Below are 13,947 nucleotides of genomic sequence, written 5' to 3'. Positions count from 1 at the left end.
ACCTCCTGAAGGGCCAGGTCCTGGACAGTGTATGAGCCCTCTTTAATATAGTAGTGCTCGCAGGTGCAGGACACAAAACAAGTTTTAAAACACATATGAACAGAAAACTAGCCAAAATGATGAAACAGAAGAATTGTCCTCAAAAGAAATTCCAAGAAGAAATGAGAGCTAAAGAATTGATCAAAACGGATATATACAATATATCTGATTGAGAATTTAGAATAATAGTCAAAAGATTAATTGCTGGGCTTGAAAGAAAGCATAGAAGACAGCAGAGAATCTACTGCTTCAGAGATCAAGGAACTAAAAAATTGTCATGACGAATTTTAAAATGTTGTAATTGAAGTGCAAAATAAACTAGATGTGGTGACAGTGAGGATTGAAAAGGCAAAGGGGAGAATAGGTGAAATAGAAGATAAAATTATGCAAAATATGAAGCTGAGAAAAAGAGAGATAAAAAATTCTAGACCATGAGGGGAGAATTAAAGAGCTAAGTGATTCATTAAATGTAATAATATCCATATCATAGGAGTTCCAGAAGAAGAGAGAAAGGGGCCGAAGGTGTACTTGAAGAAATCATAACTGAGAACTTCTCCAATCTGGGGAAGCAAACAGAAATTGAATTCCAAAAGGCACAGAGAACTCCCATCAGCTGTAACAGGAATCCATCTTCTGCATGACATATCATAGTGAAACTAGCAAAATACAAAGATAAAGAGAATTCTGAAAGCAGCTAGGGACAAATGGGCCTTAATCTACAAGGATAGACTCATAAGGGTAGTAGCAGACCTATCCTACTGAAACTTCACAGGACAGAAGGGAGTGGCAGGAAATATTCAATGTCCTGAATAGGAAAACCATGCAGCCAAGAATCCTTTATCCAGCAAGGCTGTGATTCAGAAAAAAAGAGAAGTAAAGGTTTTCCCAGGCAAACAAAAATTGAATGAGTTCATCATCACTAAACCAACCCTACAAGAGATCTTAAGGGGGATTCTGTGAGTGGAATGTTGCAAAGACCACAAAGGACCAGAGACATCACTACACACATGAAACCTACAGATAACACAATGACACTAAATCTATATCTTTCAATAATCACTCTTAATGTAAATGGACTAAATGTTCCAAATGAAGACATAGGGTAACAGAATGGATAAAAAACAAGACCCATCTATTTTCTATCTACAAGAGACCCATTTTAGATGTGAGGACTCCTTCAGATTTAAAGTGAGGGGATGGAGAACCATCTATCATGCTACTGTGGGTCAAAAGAAAGCTTGAATAGCCATACTTAGTCAAACTAAATTTTAAAGTAAAGGCTCTTAGAAGAGATGAAGAAGGGCATTATATCATAATTATGGGGTCTATCCATCAAGAAGAGTTAAGAATTATAAATGTTTATGCACCCAATTTGGAAAAACACACATATATAAAAGAATTAATCACAAACATAAGCAATCTTATTGATACGAATATGGCAATTTCAGGGGACTTTAATATTCCACTTACAACAATGGACAGATCATCTAGGCAGAAAATCAATAAAGAAACAAAGTCCCTGAATGATACATTGGACCAGATGGACTTGACAGATATATTCCAAACTTATCACTTAAAAGCACGAGAATACACATTCTTCTTGAGTGCACATGGAACATTCTCCAAAATAGACTACATACTGGGTCACAAAACATCCCTCAACAAATATAAAAGAATTGAGATCATACCATGCACACTTTCAGATCACAATGCTATGAAACTTGAAATCAACCATAGGAAAAAGTCTGGAAATCCTCCAAATACATGGAGGTTAAAGAACATCCTACTAAAGAATGAATGGGTCAACCAGGCAGTTAAGGAATACAACAGGGTGGCTCAGTTGATTGAGTGTCTGACTTCAGCTCAGGTCATGATCTCGCCGTTTGTGAGTTCAAGCCCCACAACAGGCTCTGGGCTGACAGCCTGGAGCTTGCTTCAGAATCTGTGTTTCTCTCTCTCCCTGCCCCTTCCCCACTCGTACTCTGTCTCTCTCTCTCTCAAAAATAAATAAGCATTAAAAAAATTAAAGAAAATTAAAGAATACATTTAAAAACATATGGAAACAAATGAAAATGAAAACACAACAGTCCAAACCCTTTGGGATGCAGCAAAGGCAGTCCTAAGAGGAAAATACATTGCAATCCAAGCCTAGCTGAAGAAACAAGAAAAATACAAAATCTAACAGAACATCTAAAGGAACTAGAAACAGACCAACAAAGAAACCCCAAGTCCAGAAGAAGAAGAGAAATAATAAAGATTAGAGAAGAAATAAACAATATAGAATCCAAAAAAAAAAAAAAAACAGTTAAACAGATCAATGAAACAAAGAGTTGGTTTAAAAAAAATTGATTAACTCCTAGGGGGACTTCTCAAAAAGAAAAGAGACAGGACCCAAAAAGATAAAATCACAAATGAAAGAGGAGAGAACACAAACAACATCACAGAAATACCAACAGTTATCAGATAATACTATGAAAAATTATATGCCAACAAACTGGACAACCTGGAGTAAATGGACAAATTCCTAGACACCCATACACTACCAAAACTCAAATGGGAAGAAATAGAAAATGGGAAGAAATTTCAATAGACCCAAAACTAATGAAGACATTTAATCAGTTATCAAAAATCTCCCAACAAATAAGAGCCCTTTACCAGATGGATTCCCAGGGGAGTTCTACCAGACATTTAAAGCAGAGTTAATACCCATCCTTCTCAAGCTATTCCAAAAAATAAAATGGAAGGAAAACTTCCAGACTCATTCTATGAAGGCAGCGTTACCTTAGTTCCCAAAGCAGACAGAGGCCCAACAAGAAAGGAGAATTAGAAGCCAATATCCCTGATGAACATGGATACAAAAATTCTCAATAAGATACTAGCAAATCAAATTCAACAGCATATAAAAAGAATTATTCACCACGATCAAGCGGGATTCATTCCTGGACTGCAGGGCTGGTTCAATATTCACAAATCAATCAATGTGATACATCACATTAATAAAAGAAAAGATAAGAACCATATGATCCTGTCAATAGATGCAGAAAAAGCATTTGACAAAATACAGCATACTTTCTTAATAAAAACTCTCAAGGAAGTCAGGATAGAAGGAACATACCTAAACATGATAAAAGCCATATATGAAAAGCTCACAGATAATATCATCCGCAATGGAGAAAAACTGAGAGCTTTCTCCCTGAGATCAGGAACACGACAGGGATGTCCACTCTCACCACTGTTGTTTAACACAGTGTTCAAAGTCCTAGCATCAGCAATCAGACAACAAAATGAAATAAGAGGCCTCAAAATTGGCAAAGAAAAAGTCAAACTTTCACTTTTCACAGACAACATGATATTCTACATGAAAACCCAAAAGGATCCACCAAAAACTTCTAGAACTGATACATGAATTCAAGAAAGTCACAGGGTACAAAACCAATGTACAGAAATCGGTTGGATTTTTGTACACCAATAATGAAGCAACAGAAAGAGAAATCAAGAAATCGATCCCATTTACAATTACACCAAGAACCATAAAATACCGGGGCGCCTGGGTGGCTCAGTCGGTTAAATGGCCGACTTCGACTCAGGTCATGATTTCGCGGTCTGTGAGTTCGAGCCCCTCATTGGGCTCTGTGCTGACAGCTCAGAGCCTGGAGCCTGTTTCGGATTCTGTGTCTCCTTCTCTCTGACCTCCCCTGTTCATGCTCTGTCTCTCTCTGTCTCAAAAATGAATAAACGTTACAAAAAATTAAAAAAAATACCTAGGAATAAACCTAACCAAAGATGCAAAATATCTGTATGCTGAAAACTATAGAAAACTTCTGAAGGAAATTGAAGAAGACACAAAGAAATGGAAAAACATCCCATGTTCATGTACTGGAAGAATAAATATTGTTAAAATGTAAATACTACCCAAAGCAATCTACACATTCAATGCAATCCCAATCAAAATTGCACCAGCATTCTTCTCAAAGCTAGAACAAACGTTCCTAAAATTTGTATGGAACCACAATAGACCCCAAATAGTCAAAGTAATATTGAAGAAGACCAAAGCAGGAGTCATCACAATCCCAGACTTTAGCCTCTACTACAAAGCTGTAGTCATCAAGACAGTATGGTATTGGCACAAAAACATAGACCAGTAGAATAGAGAACCTGGAATTGTACCCACAAATGTATTGGCAACTAATCTTTGACAAAGCAGGAAAGAATATCCAATGGAAAAAAGACAGTCTCTTTAACAAATGGTGCTGGGAGAACTGGACAGCAACATGCAGAAGAATGAAACTAGATCACTTTCTTACACCAGACACAAAAATAAACTCAAAATGGATGAAAGACCTAAATGTGAGACAAGAAACCATCAAAACCCTAGAGGAGAAAACAGTCAACAACCTCTTTGACCTTAGCTGCAGGAATTTCTTGCTCAACACGTCTCCAAAGGCAAGAGAAATAAAAGCAAAAATGAACTATTGGGACCTCATCAAGATAAAACTTCCACACTGCAAAGGAAGCAATCAACAAAACTAAAGGCAACTAACTGATGGAATGGGAAAAGATATTTGCATATGACAGCTCAGATAAAGGGTTAGTAACCAAAATCTATAAAGAACTTACCAAACTCCATACCCAAAAAACAAATAATCCAGTGAAGAAATGGGCAGAAGGCATGAATAGACACTTTTCCAAAGATGACATCCAGATTGCCAACAGACACATGAAAAGATGCTCAACATCACTCCTCATCAGGGAAATACAAATCAAAACCACACTGAGATACCACCTCACACCAGTCAGAGTGGCTAAAATGAGGAAATCAGGAAATAACAAATGTTGGTGCAGATGTGGAGAAATGGGAACCCTCTTGCACTGTTGGTACAAATGCAAACTGGTACAGCTGCTCTCAAAAACACTGTGAAGGTTCCTCAAAAAATTAAAAATAGAAATGCTTTATGACCCAGCAATAGCACTGCTAGGAATTTATCAAAGGAATACAGGAGTGCTGATACATAGGGGCACATGTACCCCAATGTTTACAGCAGTGCTTTCAACAATGGCCAAATTATGGAAAGAGCCTAAATGTCCATTAGCTGATGAATGGGTAAAGAAGATGTGGTTTATATATACAATGGAATTACTACTTGGTAATGAATCACAGGTAGATGAATCACAGGAATCACAGGAATCTGCCCCCAAAACCAAGAGCACACCGTACTCTGTATGTTAGCCAATTTGATCATAAATTATATTAAAAAAATTACTTATTACTTTTAGTTGCATGGGTCTTTATTCTCCTTTAATATAGAACACTTTTTTTCTGCTTTGTTTTGCATTTTTCGTAAAGGAAGAAACTGAAAGCTCAGTAGAAAGGTTAAATGACTTGCCAAGGTGATAGTTGATAAGCACTAGGTCCAGGGTTAAATTATCCTTTGACTCCTTTTCTGATGCTTTTTTCCCACTGAAATATATTCCCCCAACCTAGTGTGTGTGTGTGCATGTGTGCGTGTGTGTGTGTGTGTGTGTGTGTGTGTGTGATTGAGTGTGTTCTATAGGTTTTTCACCTATGTGCCCAAAGACAGCTATCATATTTTACCACATCACTTAAAAGCAGTGCAGTAAAGATAGCAGTCATTCAATTTTTGCCCACATTTGACTGTAGGTTAACAAACTGACCTACATGCTTGCAATATGACCCAACTTTAATTATAGTTATTTTCATATGTTGGCTGATAATAGTTAACTTCCTCTTCTTCCATTGAAATGATTTCTTTACTAGAAAAAATCCTTGGTGAAATAACTTTTTATCTATGTCAAACATAGTTTGCTAACCAAGAGGATGTTATGGCTATATGTCCAATAACTTGTTACCTGACTTAAACTAAATTATGCTTTATCAAGAAAAATTGTTTGTCTTAAGGAACTTACCTGAGTGAGGTTGTCCTTATGAGTTTTAAGAGGTGTGATTTCACTGACATTTTCAGTGTTATTTGTCCAAATGAACTTTAGTTTCCTATTATTGAAATGAAGCTATACTTTCCCCACCCTCTCTCCCAGCTAAGTAATGGAATGGACAAAAGATATTTGAAATTAAGTGGTCATAAGCAATGTATTACTGAAAAAGAAAAATAAAGTCTTTAAATAAATTTAATTCATACTTCCACACAAACACATAACCCATGCAAATTCAAACTTTCTTGCAATTCAAGTAAGTTCTACAATAGAAGAATAAGCCTCTTAACAAGATTGAGTTTGCTGTCGTGCATGTTACAAGCTGAACAAACAGAGATTGGGGAAGGCTCTGTTCATTCATGTGCCTCCTTTAAAAAACAAATACCAGTTTAATATAAATGGAAATGAGGGCAACATTAGTGTGAACACAAATCTTGATCCATTGTAACCTAATAATGAAGGCCATACTTTTTTAGGGCTGGATAAATGGATAACGTCATCCATTTTGGAATCTGAATCATCACTGTTTTGTTAAAATTTTCTTCTTTTCTGAATTTTACTTTGTGTGATGGGATAACAATAAACTCTAGCACTGAAAGTCTTGAGTGCTGATATGCACAACTAAAATAGAGTGATTGGAAATAATGATGCAAAAAAACTGTACAAAGATTACAAAATAAAACCCAAAGGTTGGCTTTGTAACAATTCTGTCTTTATAATTTTTATATTATCAAAACACCATAGCTAATGGTTGTACTCAAACATTTGCCTTGCTTCAAATGTGTGATTATAGCAGCATTATTGCAAAAGTTTTGTTTTGCAAACAGGCAGAACTGAAATGGCTTCCCTTAATTTGGAGATGAGAATTTCTGAACAGTATGGGGATATGTTTTTTCTTTTTCCTGACTCCAAAGGTAGGACTTCATATAACTCTGTGTCTTAACAGCTTTTAAAAAATGTAAATCAAGGGGGTGCCTGGATGGCTCAGTCAGTTGAGAGTCCAATTTGAGCTCAGATCATGATCTCATGGATTCTGTGATTTCCAACCCCAATTCAGGCTCACAGCTGGCATTGCAGAGCCCACCTCAGATCCTCTGTCCCCCCCACTCTCTCTGACTCTCTCATGTTCACACTCTATCAAAAGTAAATAAATATTTAATAAACAAACAAACAAACAAATAAATAGGGACGCCTGGGTGGCTCAGTTGGTTGAGCATCCAACTTTGGCTCAGGTCATGATCTCATATGGCTCCTGAGTTCAAGCCCCACGTGGGGCTCTGTGCTGACAGCTCAGAGCCTAGAGCCTGCCCCGCTCTCTGCCCCTCCCTCATTCACACTCTGTGTGTGTGTGTCTCTCTCAGAAACATTAAAAAATTTTTTTTTGATAAATAAATAAAATCAGGGACACCTGAGTGGCTCAGTCAGTTAAGCATTTGGCTCTGGATTTCAGCTCAGGTCTTTTTTAAAAATTAATTATATTTTATTTTTAAATTTTGTTTAAATACAAATTAGTTAATATGTAGTGTAATAGTCATTTTGGGAGTAGAATTTAATGATTCATCACTTACATAGAACACCCAGTGCTCATCCTAAAAACTGCCCTCTTTAATGCTCATCACCCATTTAACCCATCCCCCACTCCACACCCTTAGCAACCCTCAGTTTGTTCTCTGTATTTAAGGATCTCTGATGGTTTGCTTCCCTGTCTCTTTTTATCTTATTTTTCCTTCCTTTCCATATGTTCATCTGTTTTCTTTTTTAAATTCCACATATGAGTGAAATCATATGATATTTATCCTTCTCTGTCTGGCTTATTTCACTTAGTATAATACAGTCCAGTTCCAATCACATTGCTGGAAATGACAAGCTTTTATTTTTTTTGAACATCAAATAATATTCCACATCAAATAATAAAAAATATCAAAATATTTTTTTGAACATCAAATAATATTCCATCAAATAATATTCCAAATAAAGTCACATCTTCTTTATCCATTCATCAGTTGATGGACATTTGGGCTTTTTACATAACTGGGCTATTGTTGATGCATGTGCCCCTTCAAATCAACATTTTTTTATCCTTTGGATAAATACCTAGTAGTGCAATTGTTGGATCATAGAGTAGATCTATTTTTAATTTTTTGATGAACCTCCATACTATATTCCAGAATGGCTGCACCAGTTTGCATTCCCACCAACGATGCAAGAGGGTTCCCCTTTCTCTGCATCCTCACCAACATCTGTTGTTTTCTTTTTTTTATTTTATTTTTTACTTTTTAAAATTTATATCCAAATTAGTTAACATATAGTGAAACAATGATTTCATGAGTAGATTCTTTAATGTCCCTTACCCATTTAGCCTATCCTCCCTCCCACAACCCCTCCAGCAACTCTCAGTTTGTTCTCCATATTTAGGAATCTCTTCTGTTTTGCCACCCTCCCTGTTTTCATACGATTTTTGTTTCCCTTCCCTTATGTTCATCTGTTTTGTCTTTTAAAGTCCTCATATGAGTGAAGTCATATGATTTTTGTCTTTCTCTGAATGACTAATTTCACTTAGTATAATACCCTCCAGTTCCATCCACGTAGTTGCAAATGGCAAGATTTCATTCTTTTTGATTGCTGAATAATACTCCACTGTATATATATACCACATCTTCTTTATCCATTCATCCATCGATGGACATTTGGGATCTTTCCATACTTTGGCTATTATTGATAGTGCTGCTATAAACATGGGGGTTCATGTGTCCCTTTGAAACAACACACCTGTATCCTGTGGATAAATTCTTAGTAGTACAATTTTTAGTTTAACATCCGTTGTTTTCTGAGTTTTTCATTGTAGCCATTCTGACAGATGTGAGGTGATATCTCACCATGCTTTTGATGTGTATTTCCATGATGACGAGTGATGTGTCAGTCAGCTGGATGTCTTCTTTGGGAAATTGTCTATTCATGTCTTCTGCCCATTTTTTCACTGGATTATTTGTTTTTCAGGTGTTGAGTTTGGTAAGTTCTTTATAGATTTTAGATACTAACCTGTTATCCAGTATGTCATTTGCAAACATCTCACATTCTGTTGGTTGCCTTTTAGTTTTCTTGATTGTTTCCTTCACTGTGCAGAAGCTTTTTATGTTGATGAGGTCCCAATAGTTCATTTTTGCTTTTGTTTTCCTTGCCTCCAGAGACATGTCTAGTAAGAAGTTGCTGCAGCTGAGGTCAAAGATGTTGCGTGTTTCTCCTGTAGGATTTTGATGGTTTCCTACATTTGTCTCACATTTAAGTCTTTCATCTATTTTGAGTTTATTTTTGTGTATGGTGTAAGAAAGTGATCAAGGTTCATTCTTCTGCATATTGCTGTCCGGTTTTCTCAACCCCATTTTCTAAAGATACTGTCTTTTTCTCTGTTGGATATTCTTTCCTGCTTTGTCAAAGATTAGCTGGCCATACATTTGTGGATCCATTTCTGGGTTCTCTATTGTGTTCCACTGATCTATGTGTCTTTTTTTGTGCCAGTACCACACTGCCTTGATGATTACAGCTTTGTAATACAAGCTAAAGTCCAGGATTGTGATGCCTCTAGCTTTAGTGTTGTTTTTTTTTTTACATTACTTTCACTATTTGGGGTCTTTTGTGGTTCCATACAGATTTTAGAGTTGTTTGTTCTAGCTCTGTGAAGTATGCTGATGTTATTTTCATAGGGATTGCATTGAATATGTAGATTGAATGGGGTAGTATCAGCATTTTAACATTATTTGTTCTTCCAATCCATAAGCATGGAGTGTTTTCCATTTATTTGTGTCTTCTTCAATTTCTTTAATAAGCTTTTATACTTTTACTGATACTTGTACTGTACAAGTACTTGTACTTATACTTGTACAGATGTTTTACCTTTTTGGTTAAGTTTGTTCCTAGGTATTTTATGGTTTTCGGTGCAATTTTAAATGGGATCGATTCCTTGATTTCTCTTTCTACTGCTTTATTATTGGTTTATAGAAATGCTACAGATATCTGTACCTTGATTTTATATCCTGCAACTTTGCTGAATTCATGTATCAGTTCTAGCAGTTTGTGTTTTTTTGATGGAGTCTTTTGGATTTTCCACGTACATTATTATGTCATCTGCAAAAAGTGAAAGTTTGACTTCTTCCTTACTGATTTAAATGCCTTTTATTTCTTGTTGTCAGATTGCCGAGGCTAGGACTTCCAACACAATGTTGAACAACAGTGGTGAGATGGACATCCCTGTCGTGTTTCTGACCTCAGGGAGAAAGCTCTCAGTTTTTCCCCCTTTGACAATGATATTAGTTATGTGTCTTTCATATATGGCCTTAATGATCTTGAGGTATGTTTATTCTATCCCCTACTTTCTTGAGGGTTTTTATCAAGAAAGGATGCTGTGTTCTTTCAAATGCTTTTGCTGCATCTGTTGAGAGGATAATGTTCTTATCCTTTTATTAATATGATGTATCACGTTGATTCATTTGCAGATATTGAACCAGTGCTACAGCTCTGGAATAAATCCCACTTGATCATAGTGAATAATTCTTTTAATGTATTGCTGGATTCTTGAGAATTTTGCATCCATGTTTGTCAGGGTAACTGGTCTATAGTTCTCCTTTTTAGTGGGGTCTTTGTCTGCTTTTGGAATCAAAGCAATGTTGGCCTTGTAGAATGAATTCGGAAGTTTTCCTTCCATTTCTATTTTTTGGAACACCTACAAAAGAATAGGTGCTAACTCTTCTTTAAATGTTTGGTAGAATTCCCCTGGACTCGGCTTTTACTGTGAGTGAAAAGGGAGCCATCGATAGTTCTAAGCAGAGCAAGGGACATGATCTGATTTAGGTTTAACAGGATCCCCCTGATTACTGAGTTCAGAGTAGAATGTTGTGGGGCAAGAAAGGAGGGAGTCTGAACATTAGGCTGCTCTTTTAGGAAGCCAGATAAGGCATGGTATAGGCTGGGCACACATCAGTGACAGGGAAGTTATGGCATAGGGGATGTATTTGAGGTCAGATATGTCAGGATCTCCATGTGGTGTGACAGAAAGAAAGGAATCAAGGTTGACTCCAACATTTTGGGGCTGACCAGCTTCAATGAACAAAGAAAAACAGGTCTACATTTCTGGCCCAGGAACCAGGAAACTTGAGTTCAAGTGTCAGCTCTGTCAACCTCTTTTTTGGTGATCTTGGGCAAATCTTATCTCATGGTTCCTGAGATTGAGTCCCATTATGGGGCTCTGTGCTGACAATGCAGAGCCTGCTTGGGATTCTCTCTTTCCCTCTCTCTCTGCCCCTCCCTCACTCCTGCTCTGTCTCTCTTTGTCTCAAAATAAATAAATAAATAAATAAATAAATAAATAAACTTCTGATTTGTACAAAGTTTTCATTCCTAAAAGAGATTTTTTAAATATTTTTATGACACACACAAAAAAACTTAGATTAAAAAATTATTTAGGGGCGCCTGGGTGGCGCAATCGGTTAAGCGTCCGACTTCAGCCAGGTCCGTGAGTTCGAGCCCCGTGTCAGGCTCTGGGCTGATGGCTCAGAGCCTGGAGCCTGTTTCCGATTCTGCGTCTCCCTCTCTCTCTGCCCCTCCCCCGTTCATGCTCTGTCTCTCTCTGTCCCAAAAATAAATAAACGTTGAAAAAAAATTAAAAAAAATAAAATATAAATGTGCAGGGGCATCTGGGTGTCTCAGTCAGTTGAGCATCCAGTTCTTGACTTCAGCTCAGGCCATGATCTCACTGTTCGCAGGTTTGATCCCTGCATCAGACTCTGTGCTAGCAGTGCGGAGCCTGCTTGGGATTCTCTCTCCCTCTCTTTCTCTTCCCTTCTGCTTGTGTGCTCTATCCCTTTCTTTCAAAATAAATAAATAAACTTAAAAAAATAAAACATAAATGTGCCTCAATTTTATGACTTGACTGTATAAGTAGTCTTTGGAAATGACTGGGGGTGGAATATGGGAGTAAGAAAAATGTGAACAGGAAGTTTTGCTAAATGAGTTTGGTCTTCTATAAATGTGACCAATACACCTATATCACTGGATTATTTTGAAGATTAGATTAGATAACAATTGTAAAATACCCACCATAGTGCTTGTGAAGCCAGGGTAAGTATTTGAGAAATAATAGCTCTTTTCATTACTATTATTTGCTAAAAGGGCAAATTTCTTCCTAATTTTCCTCTTTCTTAGACTTATATTCAATAAGGAATTTTGCATTATATTTGAAAACATATAACAATTCCTCATTTTCAAAACTAGAAATAGATTTAATATAAGTAAAATTATACTTGGTTTTGTAGACTGTGAGAGTAGTTTTTTTTTCCACTTTCTATATTTATATCATTTAGTTTGTTAACAAGTTATATATGCTAATATATGCTGGAGAAATATTTAACTGTTTGGGGAAGCCATATTAATTAAGGTAGGATTTATTGCTCTAAATTAGTATTGTAATTTATGAAATGATAATATTTTATGAAAGAACTATATAATGAATGCTGAAGGGAGAGCTTTCTCTATGAGAACATATGGACTGATATGATCTAGAAAAACTAACTTTCATTACTCTAACAATCCTAATAGGATATTCACTCAAAATGCTTATCAAATACTGCATTGTATACCATATTTTTACGTGTTATGACAACTATATTCTTATTTGTATGTACTGTTTTATTTATTTTTTCCTTGTATCTTTCATTAAGGCTTTGAAATAATTTGAAGATACTTACAAATAATTTGGCCAATACTTTTTTCTCTTGAATTCAAACAAACATATCCACAAAAGTGGCCCATGAAGAAAAGATCTCAATATAATTTATCTGGAAAAAGAATTTGGCAAATTCATCGTCCATCCTAGTATTCACAAGTTCATTATAATTTTGTCATCGGTTGGTTTATACAATATATAGAATTATAAGCTTGTAAAATAGAGCTCAGAAAAATTTCTGAGTTGGCTTTTCCTTCTCCATAATACTACAATCAAAGTAATGTTTGTTTAATCATAATGCATTTTCTAGATGTATTGATGAAGATGCTAAAACCATTAATAATCTAATAGTTTTATGATTCTTGCTTTTTTTCAAAAGAGATTTTGCAAAACAGTTGATAGAAAATCCATTTTTGAAAGTTTACTCTTTTTGAAATAATGTTTATTATAGTTGAAAATTTTTTTCTCACCTTTTATTATCCAGAGATAAACAGATTTCTTAAAGTTTTAGGTTGATATACGACTATTCTCTTCCTCTTTTTTACTCCTATAGTCCTCTCTCATTGAACACTTAAGTGAAAAGACTTTGGCATTTAAAAATAACTCATTGATTTACAAAGTAGTATTTGAGAAAATTTACTTCTGATATCAAAGCATTAAATTTTTGCATGGCACATCTTCTTGTACTTATTTAAGTGAGCTGAATGTTGGTTTACTCTAAAAATCTCAAGGAAGATTATGAAGGAACTGATTAAGTCAATTATACTGGTGATTCCTGACTGCTGTGTTGTTGCTTGCTAGGAACCATAATAAAACAATTAGGATTAATCAAAAATCTGCATGATTGATTAGGATATATGAACTAGCATGTGATTGTCACAACAATATTCTAAGCCTGCAGTGTTACCTTTGATCAATCCATGCTTTCATGATACAATTGGACATTTTCAAAACATTGCTCAAGTTATGATTCTAGAGCATACATTTCATAATGGGCTTTTCTGATGCTCAGGTTCTCTGACTTGCTTGGCCTAAAAGAGCAGTTCGTTTCCGTGCTCCCTGTTACCTGAGATAAATTTCAGTGCTACAACAAGGCACCTTGGTAGCATGTTTTCATTAGGATGCAAAGAAATGTTCATACACAAATATGTTCAAACTTCATTTAGAATCTAAACTGCCTACCAAAAAGAACTTAAAAGTAAAACAAGCCAGACCAAACAGAAGAAAACAAGAAATCACACTAA

This window comes from Prionailurus bengalensis, chromosome X (genome assembly GCF_016509475.1).
Source record: "Prionailurus bengalensis isolate Pbe53 chromosome X, Fcat_Pben_1.1_paternal_pri, whole genome shotgun sequence".
Classification (NCBI taxonomy): Eukaryota; Metazoa; Chordata; class Mammalia; order Carnivora; family Felidae; genus Prionailurus; species Prionailurus bengalensis.
The sequence above is the reverse complement of the archived record's forward strand: the minus strand, read 5'-3'. Positions refer to the sequence as shown.